Below are 17,206 nucleotides of genomic sequence, written 5' to 3'. Positions count from 1 at the left end.
TCCTCCACTCTCCTTGTCCTGGCCAACTGCACAGAATGCTGGCCGTCCACCCGCACCGGATACTCTCCAGATAACACTGACCTCTGCGGCCTCATAATTGGCTCCTCAGCTATTTGTCAGACCAAGTCTGAACTGATCTCAACTTAGCCAGGCAGAGACGGACATGGAAAGGGGCAGGTTTGGAAACGATCTTCAATGGATTAGTTTGGAATGATGGGGCATGGGCTGGCTGGAGACCCGATTAGTTGAGCACATCACCAATCTCTTGGTATAATTGACGCTGAAAGCACGTACCACCAGGCTCAAGGACAGCTTCTATTGTAAGTCTATTAAACGGTCGCGTAGTACGATAAGATGGGTTCTTGACCTCACAATCTACCTTGTCGTGGCCCTTGCACCTTATCGTCTGCCTGCACTGCACTTTCTCTGTAACTGTAACACCTTATTCTGCATTCCGTTATTGCTTTTCCCTCAATGTACCGATGTAATAAAATGATCTGTGTGGATGGCATGCAAAACAAAGTTTTTCACTGTACTTCAGTACATGTGACAATAATAAACAAATTTACCCAATTTAATGAATCAAACAACATCTCAGAGAGTTGAACAGCACAGAAACAGGCCCTTTGTCCTACCGGGTCTGTGCTGAACTTCCAATCACCCTTTCACACCAATCCTGTTTCACTCTTCCACATTCCCTACAACTTGCTCCCAGATTATACCCTCACCCATACACTAGGGTCAATTAACCCACCGACCCCACATGTCGTTGGGATGTGGGAGGGAACCGGAGCACCCGGGGGAAGCCCACGTGGTTACAGGGAGAACATGCAGACCTCTCTCTGTCTCTGTGCGTGTGTGTGTCATTCTCTTTCTCTTTCTCTCTCTCTCTGTCCTTGTGTCTCTCTGTCTGTGTGTGTGTCTCTCTCTCTGTCTCTCCGTCTCTCCCTCTATCTCTCTGTGTGTGTGTGTGTGTGTGTGTGTGTCTCTCTCTCTCTCTCTCTCTTTCTCTCTCTCTGTATGTCTCTCTCTCTCCCTCTCTCACTCACACACACAGGGCCGGAGGTCGGGATCGAACCCGGATCTCTGGCGCTGCGAGACAGCGGCCTTACCCGCTGTGCCACTGTGCTAAATATTGCATTTGAACATTGGAGATGAGAGTTGTGTACTTAATTCATCCTGCCTCCCTGAGGTTGGTTAAAGGTAGAAAGGGTTAAATTACAGATCAGCCATTGTCTAGTCAAAAGGTTCAGGGCTGAATGGCCTTCAGTATTTCAAATATCCCCCTGACACACTTAAAGACACCCTTACTGGAGAGCCCACCCCGCCTTCCCTCTTTTGTCCACCCATCACTGCCCTGCCTTTCTCTCCTGTATATTGGGCTTCCCCTTTTCCTATCTTCAGTCCTGAAGAAGGGTCCTGACCCAGAATGTTGACCGCCTGCTTTTCTCCACGGATGCTGCCTGGCCTGCTGAGTTCCTCCAGCATCACCGTGTTTTTCACCTGTCCATCTCCTCTCCTCCCCTCCCCCTATCCTTTACTCCATGGTCCACTGTCCTCTCCCACCGGATTCCTCCTCCTTCAGCCCTTTGCCTCTTCTACCCGTCACCTCTCAGTTTATCACATCTTCCCCCCCCCCAACCTACCTTCCCCCTCTCACCTGAACTCACCCATCCCCTGCCCATGTGTTCTCCTCCCCCTCCTCCCACCTTCTTATTCTGGCCTCTGCCCTCTTCCTTTCCAGTCCTGGTGAAGGGTCTCGGCCCGAAACGTCAACTGTTCATTTCCCTCCACGGATGCTGCCTGACCTGCTGAGTCCCTCCAGCACTTTCTGTGTGTTGCTCCAGATTCCAGCATCTGCAGAATCTCTGTGTCTCCTGAAGTAACTTGTCTTCTCTCTTCCCCAGTTCTGACGAGTCCCAGACCTGAGACGTTGACTCTGTTTCCCTCCCCACAGATGCTGCCTGACCTGCTGAGTGTTTCCAGCACTCTTGTTTTTAGTTCGGGTTTCCAGCATCTGCAGTTATTTTTATGATCACCAAATAGTACAATGTTGTACACCCACAAAGCAGAAGGTACATTTTATTTCTAACAGCTGTCATTTACTGGGAATTATTTTTGAAACTGCCAGTGTCTAAATGACTCAAGAAAACCTAGATTGGTGTTACTTAAGGAGGACAAATAGGTTGTAAAATTCAGCTGATTACTGGAGGAGTGTGTGTGTGTGTGTGTGCACGCGCACGCGCGCCCGTGTGTGTTTTGTGTGTGTCCGTGTGTGTTTTGTGTGTGTATCTGTGTGTTTTGTGTGTGTGTGTCCGTGTGTGTGTGTCCATATGTGTTTTGTGTACGTGTGCCGGTATGTTTGTCTGTGTGTGCGTGTCTGTCTGTACGTGTGTGTGCTTGTGCGTGTGTCTGTGTGTGTGCATGCGCACATGTGTGTGTGTCTGTGTGCACGTGTGCGTGTGTGTGTGTGTGTGTGTGTGTTGTTCCCGACAGGATCAGGGGAACAGTTGAGCAGCCAGCGGGACGATAAGATATTGAAAGGGACCCTGGGAACCACACAGCACAGGAACAGGCCCTTCAGCCCGCCAGTCCATGCTGACCATCAACCGGCCATTTACACTGATCCCAGTCTTTTTCTCATCCCTCCCACATCCCAACGACGTGCGGGGTCAGTGGGTTAGTCGGCCGCTGTGAATTGCCCCCCTAGCGTGTGGGTGAGGGGTAGAATCCGGGGCGGGGGGGGGGTGGTTGGTGGGAGTTGGTGGGAATGTGGGGAGAATAAAATGGGATCAGTGTGAATGGGTGGTTGATGGCTGGCATGGACTCGGTGGGCCAAAGGGCCTGTTCTCATTCTCTCTCTCTCCCTCTCTGCCCTCGAGTCTGGCCCCCTCGGGAAGGTGTTGTTGGGTTTCCTCCAAGCTTTAAGCCTCAACGAGTCCCTTCAGAGCTACTTGAAGGGTGAGTGAAGATCCCCGGATCTCCTCATCATCAACGTTGCCCTCAGCGCACTGCCCTTCCCACCCCCAGTCCCTCTGATTCGCCCTCACTCTGCTCCTTGATTTATACAGATCACAAGAGGCCATTTGGCCCATTGTTTACCAGTGGTGCAATCCCATCATAGAGTCACACAGCACGGAGACAGGACCTTCAGCCCAACTTGTCCATGCCAACCACGGTGCCCACCAAGCCAGTCCCATTTGCCCAACTTTGGCCCATATCCCTCCAAACCTTTCCTATCCATGTACCTGTCCAAGTGTCTTTTAAATGTTGTTAATGTACCTGCCTCAACCACTTCCTCTGGCAGCTCCTTCCATATACAGACCATGAAAAAGTTGCCCCTCAGGTTCTTATTAAATCTCTCTCCTGTCACCTTAAACCTATGCCCTCTAGTTTTTAGTTCCTCTTCCCTGAGAAAAAGACTGTTCACCCCATCTATAGCCCTCAGCTCTATAAGGTCACCCCTCAGTCACCTACGTTCCAAGGAATAAAGTCCCAGCCTGCCCAACCTCTCCCTATAACTCAGGCTGATGAGTCCTGGCAACATCCTCGTGAATCTCCTCTGCGCTCTTTAATGATGTCAGGGTGACCAAAACTGTCTCCAATACTCCAAGTGCGGTCTTGCTAAAGTCTTGTGTGACTCTAACAGTGCTATACTCAATGCCCTGACTGATGAAGGCCAGCCTGCCAAACGCCTTCTTCACCGCCCTGTCTACCTGTGACGCCACTTTCAGGGGACCATGTCCTTGTAGTTCTCAGTCCCTCTGTTCTACAGCACTCCCCAGGGCCTGTCCAGGACTCAAGAGCCTGAGTAATATTCCCCTGTACCCCTGCAACTCTCTCTCACATGTACAATGGGCAATCAACCATTTTTCCCCATTTAAATAACGGTCTATTCTTTTGTTCTACCTTCTGAAGTAAACAACACCACATTTCCCTGAACTATACTCCATTTACTAGATCTTTGCCCACTTACCTAACCTAACCTAACAATATCTCCCTGTTAAGTACTTGCACCCTCCTTGCAGCCATTTTCCTGTCTATTTTTGTGATATCACTTCTGTCCTCGTGAGTTGTTAACGTACATTGTAAGCAGTTGGTGGCCCAGCACTGATCCCTCTTGGTAGCCACTGGTCACAGGCGACCATCCTGAAGGGGACCCTTTATCCTCACCCACTGCTCCCTACCTGTTAGCCAGACCTCCAGAGCTATAGAAACAGGCCCTTCGGTCCAACTCATCCATGTTGCCTATCTGTCTTCCTAAGCTAGTCCCACTTGCCCACATTTGGCCCATATCCCTCTAAACCTTTCCTATCCATGTACCTGGCAGCTCATTCCATATACCCACCACCCTCTGAGTGAAAAACTTGCCCCCCAGATCCCCTTTAAATCTATCCCCTTCCAATATCCAAAAGCCTGAGAGCACGTACCACCAGACTTAAGGAAGGCTTCTATCCTGCTGTTATCAGACTCTTGAACGGACCTCTCACACGCTGGAAGATGAACTCTTGATCTCCCAGTCTACCTTGTTGTGGCCCTTGCATCTTATTGTCTGCCTGCACTGCACTTTCTCTGTAACTGTAACACTTTATTCTGCATTCCGTTTTCTTTTTACGACCTCGACGTACTTATGCATTGAATAATCTGTCTGGATGGTATGCAAAACAAAAGCTTTTCACTGTATCTTGGTACATGTGACAGTAATAAACCAATTCCAATTCCTATGCTCTCTGGTTTTAGATTCCCCTGCTCTGGGAAAAAGACCATAACTGTCTATCCGTGCTGATATATTTACCGCCAACTTTCCATGAAATGTCTACTGGAAAATAAAATGGAAATATCTTTATTAGTCATATGTGCATCGAAACACACAGTGAAATGCATCTTTTTGTGCAGAGTGTTCTGGGGGCAGCCCACAAGTGTCGCCACGCTTCCGGCGCCAACATAGCACGCCCACAACTTCCTAACCCGTACGTCTTTGGAATGTGGGAGGAAACCGGAGCACCCGGAGGAAACCCACGCAGACACGGGGAGAACGTACAAACTCCTTACAGACAGCGGCAGGAATTAAACCCGGGTCGCTGGCACCATAATAGCGTTACGCTATACTAAAACCCCAATGGTATATTCTCCAAATAAAACAATACTTTGCTGATGAGACTCTATTGATGAATAGATATGCAGAAGGAACCTGGGGTCCAAGTCCACAGCTCCCTGAAAGCGGCCGCGCAAGTTGATAGTGTGGTAAAGAAGGCGTATGGCATGCTTGCCTTCATTGGTTGAGGAATTAAGTTCAGGAATCGGGAAGTCATGGGGCAGCTTTATAAAACTCTGGTTCAGCCGCATCTGGAGTATTGCATTCAGTTCTGGTCGCCCCCATTATAGGAAGGATGTGGAGACTGTCAAGAGGTTCACCAGAACGCTGCCCAGATTAGAGAGCAGGAGCTATAAGGAGGGGCTGGACAAACTTTGGTTGTTTTCTCTGGAGCATCGGAGGCTGAGGGGAGACCTGAGAAGTTTATAAAATTATGAGAGGCATAGATAGAGGCATAGACAGCCAGTATCTTTCTCCTAGGGTTGAAGTGTCTAATACTAGAGGGCATGCATTTGAGAGCAAAAAAGTTCAAAGGTGATGTGCGGGACAAGTTTTACACAGAGAGTGGTGGGTGCCTGGAATGTGCTGCCAGGGGTGGGGGTGAAGGCAGATACAACTGAGGCATTTAAGGGGCTCTTAGATAGGCACATGGATGTGCAGAGAATGGAGGGATATGGACCATGTGCAGGTTGAAGGGATTAGGTGTCACTATCTTAACTAGTTCAGCACAACATAGTGGGCCGAAGGGCCTGTACTGTTTGATGTTGGATCCCCAGGGTGAATCTCTCCACAGAAGACATCCGAGAAAAGGTGATGTTTGCTGTCTGGGAAGGATCTTAAAGATGAGTTTTAGGAACAGTTTAATATTGCTGATTGAATCCAATCTAGAGTTGTTGTACAGCATGGAATGAAACCCAATCCCCACGGTAGTGTAGAGGTTAGCGTGACGCCATTACAGCGCCAGCGACCCAGGTACAATTCCTGCCGCTGTCTGTAAGGAGTTTGTACATTCTCCCCGTGTGCCTGCGTGGGTTCCCTCCGGGTGCTCTGGGTTCCTCCCACATTCCAAAGACGTACGGGTTAAGAAGTTGTGGGCATGTTATGTTGGCGCCGGAACTGTGGCGACACTTGCGGGCTGCCCCCAGAACACTCGACGCAAAAGATGCATTTCACTGTGTGTTTCGATGTACATGTGACTAACAAAGAGATCTTATCTAGTGTGTGATAGTGAGGATTGGAAATAATTAGGAGAGATGTATATGGTATTGATTGAATGCTAACAGGTACAGTTGGATGGAGTGGGCTAAAACCCCATCAGGAATCACCTTAGAGTGGGAACTGACAATCGTTACAAACCAGTCTACATTGTGAATTGAAATTCCATCGTGTCTGCACCGGGCTACCCCCAAAACATTCTTAGCAACGCAAAAAGACATAATTCACTGTGTGTTTCGATGTACATGTGACAAATAAATATCTTGTATCTTGTACACTCACCGTACACCGATCCCATTTTATTCTCCTCACATTCCCGTCAACTGGACTCTTGACCTCACAATCCACCTCGTCGTGGCCCTTGCACCTTATTGTCTGCCTGCACTGCACTTTCTCTGTAACTGTGGCACTTTATTCTGCATTCTGTTATTGCTTTACCTTGTACCACCTCAATGCACTGTGTAATGAATTGATCTGATGGATGGCATGCAAAACAAAGTTTTCTGCTGTACCTCGGCACATGTGACAATAATAAACTAATTCCAAATCCCTCCACGATCTACCCCTCACCCACACACTTCAGAGAGGTGAATTAACCCACTGACCTGCCCATCTTTGGGATGCAGTCACAGGGAGAACACATAAAAACCACACACACACACACACACACACACACACAGCACCGGTGGTCGGGATCAAACCCAGGTCTCTGGAGCTGGGAGGCAGTGGTTCCACCAGCTGTGCCGGGAGAGCATTGGTGTCTTCAAAAGGAAAGGCACAATGCGTTGTTCTTCAGATGCTGTCATGGCCCTGGATTGTGTGACAGGACAGGGCGGAGTGAACTCCATATCTAACCGCAGCTGTACCATGGAGTGTTTGAAGAGGCAACTTGGAGCAAGTCTCTCCAGCAGAAACCCTTTCATAAAGACAGCTTCAACACTTATATTTTTATATTTTTAATTAACAGTGACAAGTTCCTAATGGGTTTCAAGACAAACTAACAAACAGTTTGGTGGCCCATTGGCGCAGCGGGTAGTACTGCTGTTTCTCAGCCCCAGAGACCCGGGTTCAATCCCAGCCTCCGGCGCTACGTGTGTGCACACGTGTGTATGTGCACACGTGTGTGTGTGTGCGCACGTTCTCCCTGTGACCGTGGGGGTTCCCCCCCCCCCGGGTGCTCCGGTTCCCTCCCACATCCCAACGACGTGCGGGGTCGGTGGGTTAATCAGCCGCTGTGAATCGCCCCCTCTAATGTGTGGGTGAGGGGTTAGAATCTGGGGGGGGGGGAGTTGATGAGAGTGTGGGGGGAATAAAATCGGTGTAAGTGGGTGGTTGACGGTCAGTACGGACTCGGTGGGCCGAAGGGCCTGTCTCCGTGCTGTATCTCTCTGTGAGTGGGACAATGCAGAGAAATGTGATGGTGAGAGTGAACTAATTTGTACCTTCGATTGTATAGTAATGGCAGCTGTAATCTATAGTGGAATGAAATGTAGAAGGAACGGTTTAATAGTGTTCACATAATCCCATCAGGAATTACTGTACAGCATGGAATGAAATCCCTGAGTAAGTGTGATAGTGAGGATTGGAAATAATTAGGAGAGATTTATCCTGTATTGATTGAAACCCAATCGGCACATTTCACTGTGTCGATTAAAGCCCATTAGGAAACATTTAACCGTGGGGAGTGAAATCCATTAGGAACCATTTAACAGTGGGGATTCAGACTCATTCACGTCCATTTTAGAAAGCGGATTCAAAGCCTTTCGAAACTGATTTACAGAACAAACTGCAGCCCAGTGGAGAGAGGGATGTGGTCAGGACACACCGACTGATCTAACCAGGGATGGAGCCCGTGAGGAGCTGTTTTACAGAGAGGTCTGAACCCTACTGGCACCAGTGGGGACGATTGCCCGTTACTGACCATTTTATAGTGAAGCCTGAATGATTTTATAACTGGTGCCGTTGGCATCAGTAACTATTTTAAAATGGGGACTTAATGCCATTGATAACCGATCCACTGTGGGGACTGAACCAGAACAGGAAATGTTTTATATTGCAGAACTGAACTTCAACATGAACCGTTTTATGTGGGGACTAAACCCCAGTAGGAACCATTCGATATTGGGGGACTGAACCCCAATAGGAACCGTTTGATATTGGGGGAATGAACCCCAATAGGAACCATTTGATATTGGGGGAATGAACCCCAATAGGAACCATTTGATATTGGGGGAATGAACCCTGATATGAACCATTTGATATTGGGGGACTGAACCCCAATAGGAACCGTTTGATATTGGGGGAATGAACCCCGATATGAACCATTTGATATTGGGGGACTGAACCCCAATAGGAACCGTTTGATATTGGGGGATTGAACCCCAAAAGGAACCGTTTGATATTGGGGGGCTGAACCCCAATAGGAACCATTTGATATTGGGGGAATGAACCCCGATATGAACCATTTGATATTGGGGGAATGAACCCCGATATGAACCATTTGATATTGGGGGACTGAACCCCAATAGGAACCATTTGATATTGGGGGAATGAACCCCGATATGAACCATTTGATATTGGGGGACTGAACCCCAATAGGAACCATTTGATATTGGGGGAATGAACCCCGATATGAACCATTTGATATTGGGGGACTGAACCCCAATAGGAACCGTTTGATATTGGGGGAATGAACCCCGATATGAACCATTTGATATTGGGGGACTGAACCCCAATAGGAACCGTTTGATATTGGGGGAATGAACCCCAATATGAACCATTTGATATTGGGGGAATGAACCCCGATATGAACCATTTGATATTGGGGGAATGAACCCCAATAGGAACCGTTTGATATTGGGGGAATGAACCCCAATAGGAACCGTTTGATATTGGGGGAATGAACCCCAATAGGAACCGTTTGATATTGGGGGAATGAACCCCAATAGGAACCGTTTGATATTGGGGGAATGAACCCCAATAGGAACCGTTTGATATTGGGGGAATGAACCCCGATATGAACCATTTGATATTGGGGAACTGAACCCAAATAGGAACCGCAGACAGAAGATTTTCACTGAATCTCGGTACATGTGACAATAATAAACCAATTACCAACTCCACTTCTTAAAAACATGTTACATGGTAACCTGGTAAATTCTAAGGGCGAGAGGCTACCGATGCTGGAATCTGGGGTAAAACAACAAACTGCTGGAGGAACTTAGCGGCTCGGGCAGCATCTGTAGGGGGGATCTCAACCCGAAACGTCGACCATCCCTTTCCCTCCACAGGTGATGAGAGGCATAGATCGAGTGAACAGTCAGAGACTTTTTCCCAGGGTGATAAGGTGATTGGAGGAAGATATAAGGGGGACGTCAGGGGTAAGTTTTTTACACAGAGTGGTGGGTGCGTGGAACACACTGCCAGCAGAGGTTGTGGGGGCAGATACATTAGGGACATTTAAGAGACTCTTAGATACATGAATGATAGAGAAATGGAGGGCTATGTGGGAGGGAAGGGTTAGATAGATCTTAGAGCAGGATAAAATGTCGGCACAACATTGTGGGCCGAAGGGCCTGTACTGTGCTGTAATGTTCTATGTTTCTTTTGTGCTCAAGTTTAAAGGCAGTGCAGGGAACAGAACCAGCAGAAGTTTCAGGGAGTGTTGGATCCCACTGGATATCTCCTGGGGAGCCTGATGCCACAGAGGCAGTCACAGAGTGCTACAGCACAGCAACAGGCCCTTCGGCCCACCATGTCCATGCCGACCTTTTTCACCCATCTACACCAATCCCATTTGTCTGCAAAATGTGCCTTGGCTGCTCAAGTGTCTGTCTAAATACCTCTTAAACGTAGAGATTGTATCTGATTCCAGCACCAGCCCATTCCAGATATCAACCCCTCTCTGTGTAAAAAAACTTTCTCCTGAGATCCCCCCTTTAAATCTCCTTCTTCTCTACCTTAAACCTGCGCCCTCTTTGTTATTGAATCACCTACCACGGGAACGAGATTCTGACTATCTACCCTATCTATGCCTCTCGTAATCTTATACACCTCTAACAGGTCACCCCTCGGCTTCCTTCGCTCCAGGAAAACAAGCCCAGCCTGTCTGACCTCTCCCCATAACTGAAGTCCTCCAATCCAGGCAACATCCCGATGAACCTCCCCTGCACCCTCTCTCCAGCATAACCACATCCTTCCGACCGGAACTGCATGGAAGTCCGGCCTAAACTGGGATTTTTAAACGGTCGGAGTAGATTATGGGGGTTTTACTAATCTTACCAGTCAGATTATTCACCGGGTTCGACTTTTGAGGCCAGGATTGTCTAACAAGGAGAAGTTAAGATAAGGTATCTTTATCAGTCACATGTATATTGAAACACATAGTGAAATGCAGCTTTTGTGTAGAGTGTTCTGGGGGCAGCCCGCAAGTGTCGCCATGCTTCCAGCACCAACATAGCCCACAACTTCCTAACCCGTACGTCTTTGGAATGTGGGAGGAAACTGGAGCACCCGGAGGAAACCCATGCAGACACGGGGAGAACGTACAAACTCCTTACAGACAGCGGTAGGAGTAAGGGCCTCAACTCTCCGGAGTTTCGATCTCATTGTTACATATTCTTTTGGGCTTACTTGTTCCTTCAGAGCTGGTGAACACGTCCTACGTTTTGCTGCATGATCAGGCTGAAGTTATGTGGATATAGCTAGAGGAAGCCCTCCGGAGTTTGACCAACCTTGGAAGTCATAAGGGTCCATGGGAGGGCAGGAAGGGAAGTGGCGCACAGTCAGGGCGGACCCAATGTAGGCTTAGCTGGCAGTACTCCCCTGCAGTGCCTCCAAGTGAACTGAAGACGTAGCGTGCTGAGGGCTGAAGAACCAATTGGCAGCCACCGGGAGGGATGAAGTTCAATCTGTAGCGGTGAAGGAAACCCAACCTGTCTTCTCCTGCACCTTCGGCAACCTCATGATGTTCCAAAGCACTGCACGGCCAAGGGAATGCTTCTGAATGTAGTCACAGCAGCTAATGTGTGTACAACAGCATCCCATGAAGAGTAATACAGTGGATGGCCAAACTATGTCGGAGTAAGTGGCTGAAAGTAGTTCCAATCGTCAAGGAGCAAAGATCTGGATTAGCCAGGAACTGAGAACCTCATTGGCCAATAATAAACATCTGGATTGGCCAGAAACAGAGAATCTCATTGGCCGATAACAAACATCTGGACTGGCCAGGAACAGAGAACCCCCATTGGCCAATAGCAAACATCTGGATTGGCCAGGAACTGAGAAATAACAAACATCTGGATTAGCCAGGAACAGAGAACCTCATTGGCCAATAATAAAGAAAGATCAGGATTGGTCAGGCACAGAGATCGAGACTGGTCGAGAAGAGAACTGTGATGAGGCAGAGAAAGGAGAGCTGGATTATCCAGGAATGGAGATCTGGACTGGCCAGGAGGGAAGGTCTAGTTTGGGCAGGAACACAGAACACCGTTGGCCAACAACAGAGATCTGGAGTTGCTGCAACAATCTCTAGAAAAGTCCAGGAAAGGAAGCCCGGTTCTCCAGGGATTAAGGTTTGAGTTGACCAGGCACAAAGTTATTGATTGAACAACAATGGCGATCTGTCTGGGATGGGGACAGAGATCTGGAGTGGCCGGGATCAGAGATGAGTATTGATCAGGGGCAGGTATTTGGAATGCCCAGAGACATTGCTCTCGATTGGTCAACAACTAAGTTCTGTTTTAGCCAGGGATACACATCTGAATTGGTCAAGAACGAAGAGCTGGACTGGCCAGGGACAGTGGTCTGGAGGGATCCCCATTGTCCAGTAATGGTAGTCTCAAATGGCCAGTGCCAGAGCCTTGTACTGGCCAAGAACAGAGCTCTCGATTGGGCAGGATCAAGGGTAGGGAGTAGGCAGGAACACACGTTTGGATTGGCTAGGATTAGAGAGCCAAAGTGGACCAGAACAGAGATCAGGAATGGCATGGAACTGAGGTCGGGATTGTCCAGGGATACGGGTCAGGATTGGTCAAGTATGGAGATCTAGCATGGGTTAGACAGCAGATCTGGCAAGGCAGAGAAAATGGAACCGGATTATACAGGAATGGAGACCTGGATTGGACGTGGACATCAATCTGGATTTGTCACGGATATTCATCTTGTTTGGGCAGGAGCAGGTATTTGGATTGGCTAGGAGAAGAGATCGGGAGAAATAGGAACAGCCACCTGGATTGATGAGGAACATGGATGTACATTGGCCAGCAGGGTAGATGCCAATTGATTAGTAACGGAGTTCTGGATTGGCCAGGAACTGAGATGCGGGTTAGCAAGGAACAGAGATCTGGATTTTTTTTTCAGGGGTAGAGATTGGGATTGGTCAGGAATAGAGGTCCAGAGTAACCATGAGGAGAGGTCTGGAGAGTCAAGAACAAGAATGAGATGAGCCAACACTGGAGATCTGGAATGGGCAGGAACATTGAACTGGTTTGGCCACAGAGATCTGGGTTAATCGATCACTGAGGCTGTTCAGACCACAGATCCAATGGTCAGGGATGCAATCCCAGATTGGCCAAGAACAGAAGTCAGTAGTGGCCAGGATTAGGGGAGCAGGAGAAACCAGCAATGGTGATCCAGAGAGGTCAAGAGGAGTGTCCTGTGCTGGATGGGAACAGAGATTGGGTTAAGAGATCTGGATAAGATAGGAATGATGCTCTGGGTGGGGAATGGAGTAGTGAACAGTTGGATTACTAGGAAAATAGGTGTGAATTGGCCGAGAATGGAAGTTTGGATTAGCCAAGAGCAATGATGCTGATCGGCAAGAATCGGAGGTCAGGAATGCCTATCTGGATTGGTCTGAAACAGAGATTTGAATTGGGCAAGGACTGAGTTCTGGATTCTTCACGGTCATGGATATGGATTGACCTGGATGGCCAGGAATGGAAATCCAGATTGGCCTGGAACAATGAGATGGATTAACCAGGAATCCCGGTACGGATTGGTCAGTTAAAAAGAAATGGTGTGCGCAGAGATTGAGCAGAGAGAGGTGTAACCATTGGCCAGCTCTGGATTGACAAGGAATGAAGACCTGGTTTGAACAGAGCTCTGCATTGGCCAGGAACACCGGTCGGGATTGGCCAGAAGCAGAGATCTGGATTAGCCAGGGACAGATTGTTGGACTGGGCAAGAGCAGAGATCTGGAATCAATATGAACAGATTCTAGATTGGTGAGAGGCAAACGCCTGGAATAGCCTGGAATAGTTCTTGAACCGACCTGCACAACCCTAACCCTACCTCAGCAACGGAACACTACGGACCACCTCTCGCACTGCCGCGGACTTGTCTCTGATTGTGTTTTTGTTTTCTTTTGCGCTGTCTAGCTTTTGCACAGTCTTTTTTTTACACTGTATGGTATAATTTGATGTATAATTTATGTTCCGTGTGTTGTCTGTACCTACGTGCCTGTGATTCTGCCGCAAGCAAGTTTTTCACGGTACCCGTACCTCACCATACTGGGGCACATGACAATAAACTCGACTTGACTTGATTTGATTTGATCTGAATTGGTCAGGAACGGAGGTTTGAATTGGCTGAGAATAGAGATTTGGATTGACCAGGAAAGGAGATTAGGATTAGCCGGGAATAGAGATTTGGATTGACCAGGAAAGGAGATTGGGATTAGCCGGGAATAGAGATTTGGATTGACCAGGAAAGGAGATTAGGATTAGCCGGGAATAGAGATTTGGATTGACCAGGAAAGGAGATTAGGATTAGCCGGGAATAGAGATTTGGATTGACCAGGAAAGGAGATTTGGATTAGCCGGGAATAGAGATTTGGATTGACCAGGAAAGGAGATTAGGATTAGCCGGGAATAGAGATTTGGATTGACCAGGAACAGAGGCTATGATTGGCTGGGAATAGAGATTTGGATTGACCAGGAACAGAGATTTGTATTGGCCGGGAATAGACACATGGATTGGCTCAAAATGAACATATGGATTGGCCAGGAATACCCGAAGTGGAGATCTGGAGTTGGCAATGAGTGTGCCCGGGGGTAGAGATCTGCTTTGGCCACCAGTAAGTGCCTGCCCCAAACAGGAATGGACATCTAGATTGGCCAGTAACAGAGATCTCAGTTAGCCTGGAATGGGAATGTGAAATGGCCAGGATAAAGATTGGATTAGTCAGGGAAAGAGATCTGGAATGGCGGAACAGAGACCCGGGGTGGGGAGGAAGAGGCAGCTGGCAAAACAGGGAAGACAAAGATGACGTAAACAGGGATGGAGACCTGGATCAGGCATCTACACCGGTCTGGATTGCTGTGGAACAACAATACGGACTGAGCAGGAGCAGAGAGCTGGATTACCTGGGAATAGCGATCTGGATTGGCCACAATTGAAGATCTGCAGTGGCCTTGGGATTGTCCAGGAATGGACATGTGGGATGCCCAGGAACAGATTTCAGAATTGGGAAGTACAGAGATGTGGATTGGTCAGGGACTGAGGTCTGGGTTGCTTAATAACAGTGGTCTAAAGCAGGCAGCAAGGGAGATGTGGTGAGAAAGGACCATGGACCTAAAGTAACCGGAAGTGGAGATCCGGATTGGGCAGGAACTAGAGTTCTTCATTGGCCCCAAATGGAGATCCGGGGTAGAGATCAGTGTTGGCAAGGGGGAGGTACCCACAATATCCTGCATTGGTTCGGAAGGACGACTTGAAGTGGAAAGGAGCAGAGATCTCCATTGGTTAGTAATGGGTGTATCTAGATTGGCTGTTCTCGAAGTTCTAGATCGGTCAAGACTGAATATTTTGATTGGTCTGGAAAAAGATTTGGGGAGGCTGGGAAACAAGAGATTTGGATTGGTGAAGCGTGAAGACTTGGATTGGCCAAACAGAGGTCTAGATTAGTTAATGATAGAGAGCTGATGGATAGGGATCGAGACCAGTATGGGTCAGGAACAGAGTGTTTGGTGGACAGGAAAGGGGATGAGATGGGGAATCCAGAGTGAGATATTTAACACTGGTGGGATGAAGATCTGGAAAAGGCTGGAGAGAGAGATGGATTGGCCAAGATGAGGTCTGGATTATCCAAAATCAGATATCTGGAATGGTCAGGAAAAGAGAGCTGGATTAGTGAGGAACAGAGAGCTCCATGGCATAGGTAAAGAACTCTGGACTGCCCCGCAATGAAGATCTGGAATAGCCAGGGAGAAAAGAGCTATAGTGGCCAGGAACAGGGAACTGGATTGGCCAAGTGTCAGAGATAAGGCCGAGAATGGAGATCAGGATTGGCTAGGGATAAATATCTGGGTCGATCAGGAGCAATCTGATGCTGGATTGGTCAAGGACAGAGATCTGGAATGGATAGGGAGGTGGTTTGGATTGGCCAGGAATGGAGAATTTCATTGGCCAGGAGCATGTATTCGGATTGCCCAGAAGCAGAGACCTGGCTTGGTCAAGGATGGAGAAGTCAGGAATGGGACTCCAGATTGACCAGGATAAGAGGTCTGGATTGGCCAAAGATGGACATGAGGTGTGGTTGGGAAGTGAACCTGGACTGGCAGTGGTGGAGGTCCGGGGTAGTGAGGGGTGGCTTCAGTTTTGGCCAAGAACTGCGACCTACTTTGGTCAAACCCAGAGATCCGGATCAGCCAGTACTGATGGTCTTTCTTACGGATGTCTGATTGGCCTGGTACGGATATCTGGTTTGGCCACAACGGAAGATCTGGATTGGCCCAGAACAGAGGTGCAGATTGGCCATGAATGGATATTTGGGAAGTGCGGAAGCAGAAGTCTGGATTGTCTGGGAAAAAGAGACTTTGGGAATGGAGACTAGGAGAGGGCAGGAACAGTGATATGGCAAAGCAGGAAGAGGGGACTGGACTGCCCAGGAAGGAAGCTCTCCATTAGACTAGATCAGCGATCTGGATTGGCCAAGCGTAGTGATCTGGATCGGCAAGGAAGAGACATCTGGAATGGCTAGATAACGAGGTCTGGGTTAGCCAGGAGCAGGGGTCTTCATTGGCCAGGAGCTGCTAGGAATGCAGACCTGGTGTACAGTCACACAACCCCGGATTGACCAAGAACAGATATTTGTAATAGCCAGGAGACCAGACAGGGCAAGAAAACAGATCTGGCATGGTCAGGAATAGAGATCTCCATAAACCAGGGAGAGATCTAAAATTAGAAGAGATCTGGCATCAAAGGAAGAAGAGCTCCAATATTCCCAACAACAAGGATCTGGATTGTCAAAGACATTGATCTAGATAGATCAGGAACAGAGGTGTGGATTGGCCAGGAACCAGGTTTAGAATGGGTGGGAACAGAGGTGTGGATTGGCCAGGAACCAGGTTTAGAATGGGTGGGAACAGAGGTGTGGATTGGCCAGGAACCAGGTTTAGAATGGGTGGGAACAGAGGTGTGGATTGGCCAGGAACCAGGTTTAGAATGGGTGGGAACAGAGGTGTGGATTGGCCAGGAACCAGGTTTAGAATGGGTGGGAACAGAGGTCTGGATTGGCCAGGAACCAGGTTTAGAATGGGTGGGAACAGAGGTCTGGATTGGCCAGGAACCAGGTTTAGAATGGGTGGGAACAGAGGTGTGGATTGGCCAGGAACCAGGTTTAGAATGGGTGGGAACAGAGGTGTGGATTGGCCAGGAACCAGGTTTAGAATGGGTGGGAACAGAGGTGTGGATTGGCCAGGAACCAGGTTTAGAATGGGTGGGAACAGAGGTGTGGATTGGCCAGGAACCAGGTTTAGAATGGGTGGGAACAGAGGTGTGGATTGGCCAGGAACCAGGTTTAGAATGGGTGGGAACAGAGGTCTGGATTGGCCAGGAACCAGGTTTAGAATGGGTGGGAACAGAGGTGTGGATTGGCCAGGAACCAGGTTTAGA

The 17,206-nt window shown here is 48.5% G+C and overlaps 1 protein-coding gene across 7 annotated transcripts in view; it reads right to left on the bottom strand.

The window, feature by feature from the left end:
* Nucleotides 1–17,206, bottom strand: part of LOC127586590 (neuroligin-1-like) — a 235,439-nt gene that overhangs the window by 85,701 nt on the left and 132,532 nt on the right. The window lies entirely within an intron of this gene.

The sequence above is a fragment of the Pristis pectinata genome, chromosome 37 (genome assembly GCF_009764475.1).
Source record: "Pristis pectinata isolate sPriPec2 chromosome 37, sPriPec2.1.pri, whole genome shotgun sequence".
NCBI lineage: Eukaryota > Metazoa > Chordata > Chondrichthyes > Rhinopristiformes > Pristidae > Pristis > Pristis pectinata.
This window is presented reverse-complemented; position numbering and strand designations above follow the sequence as displayed.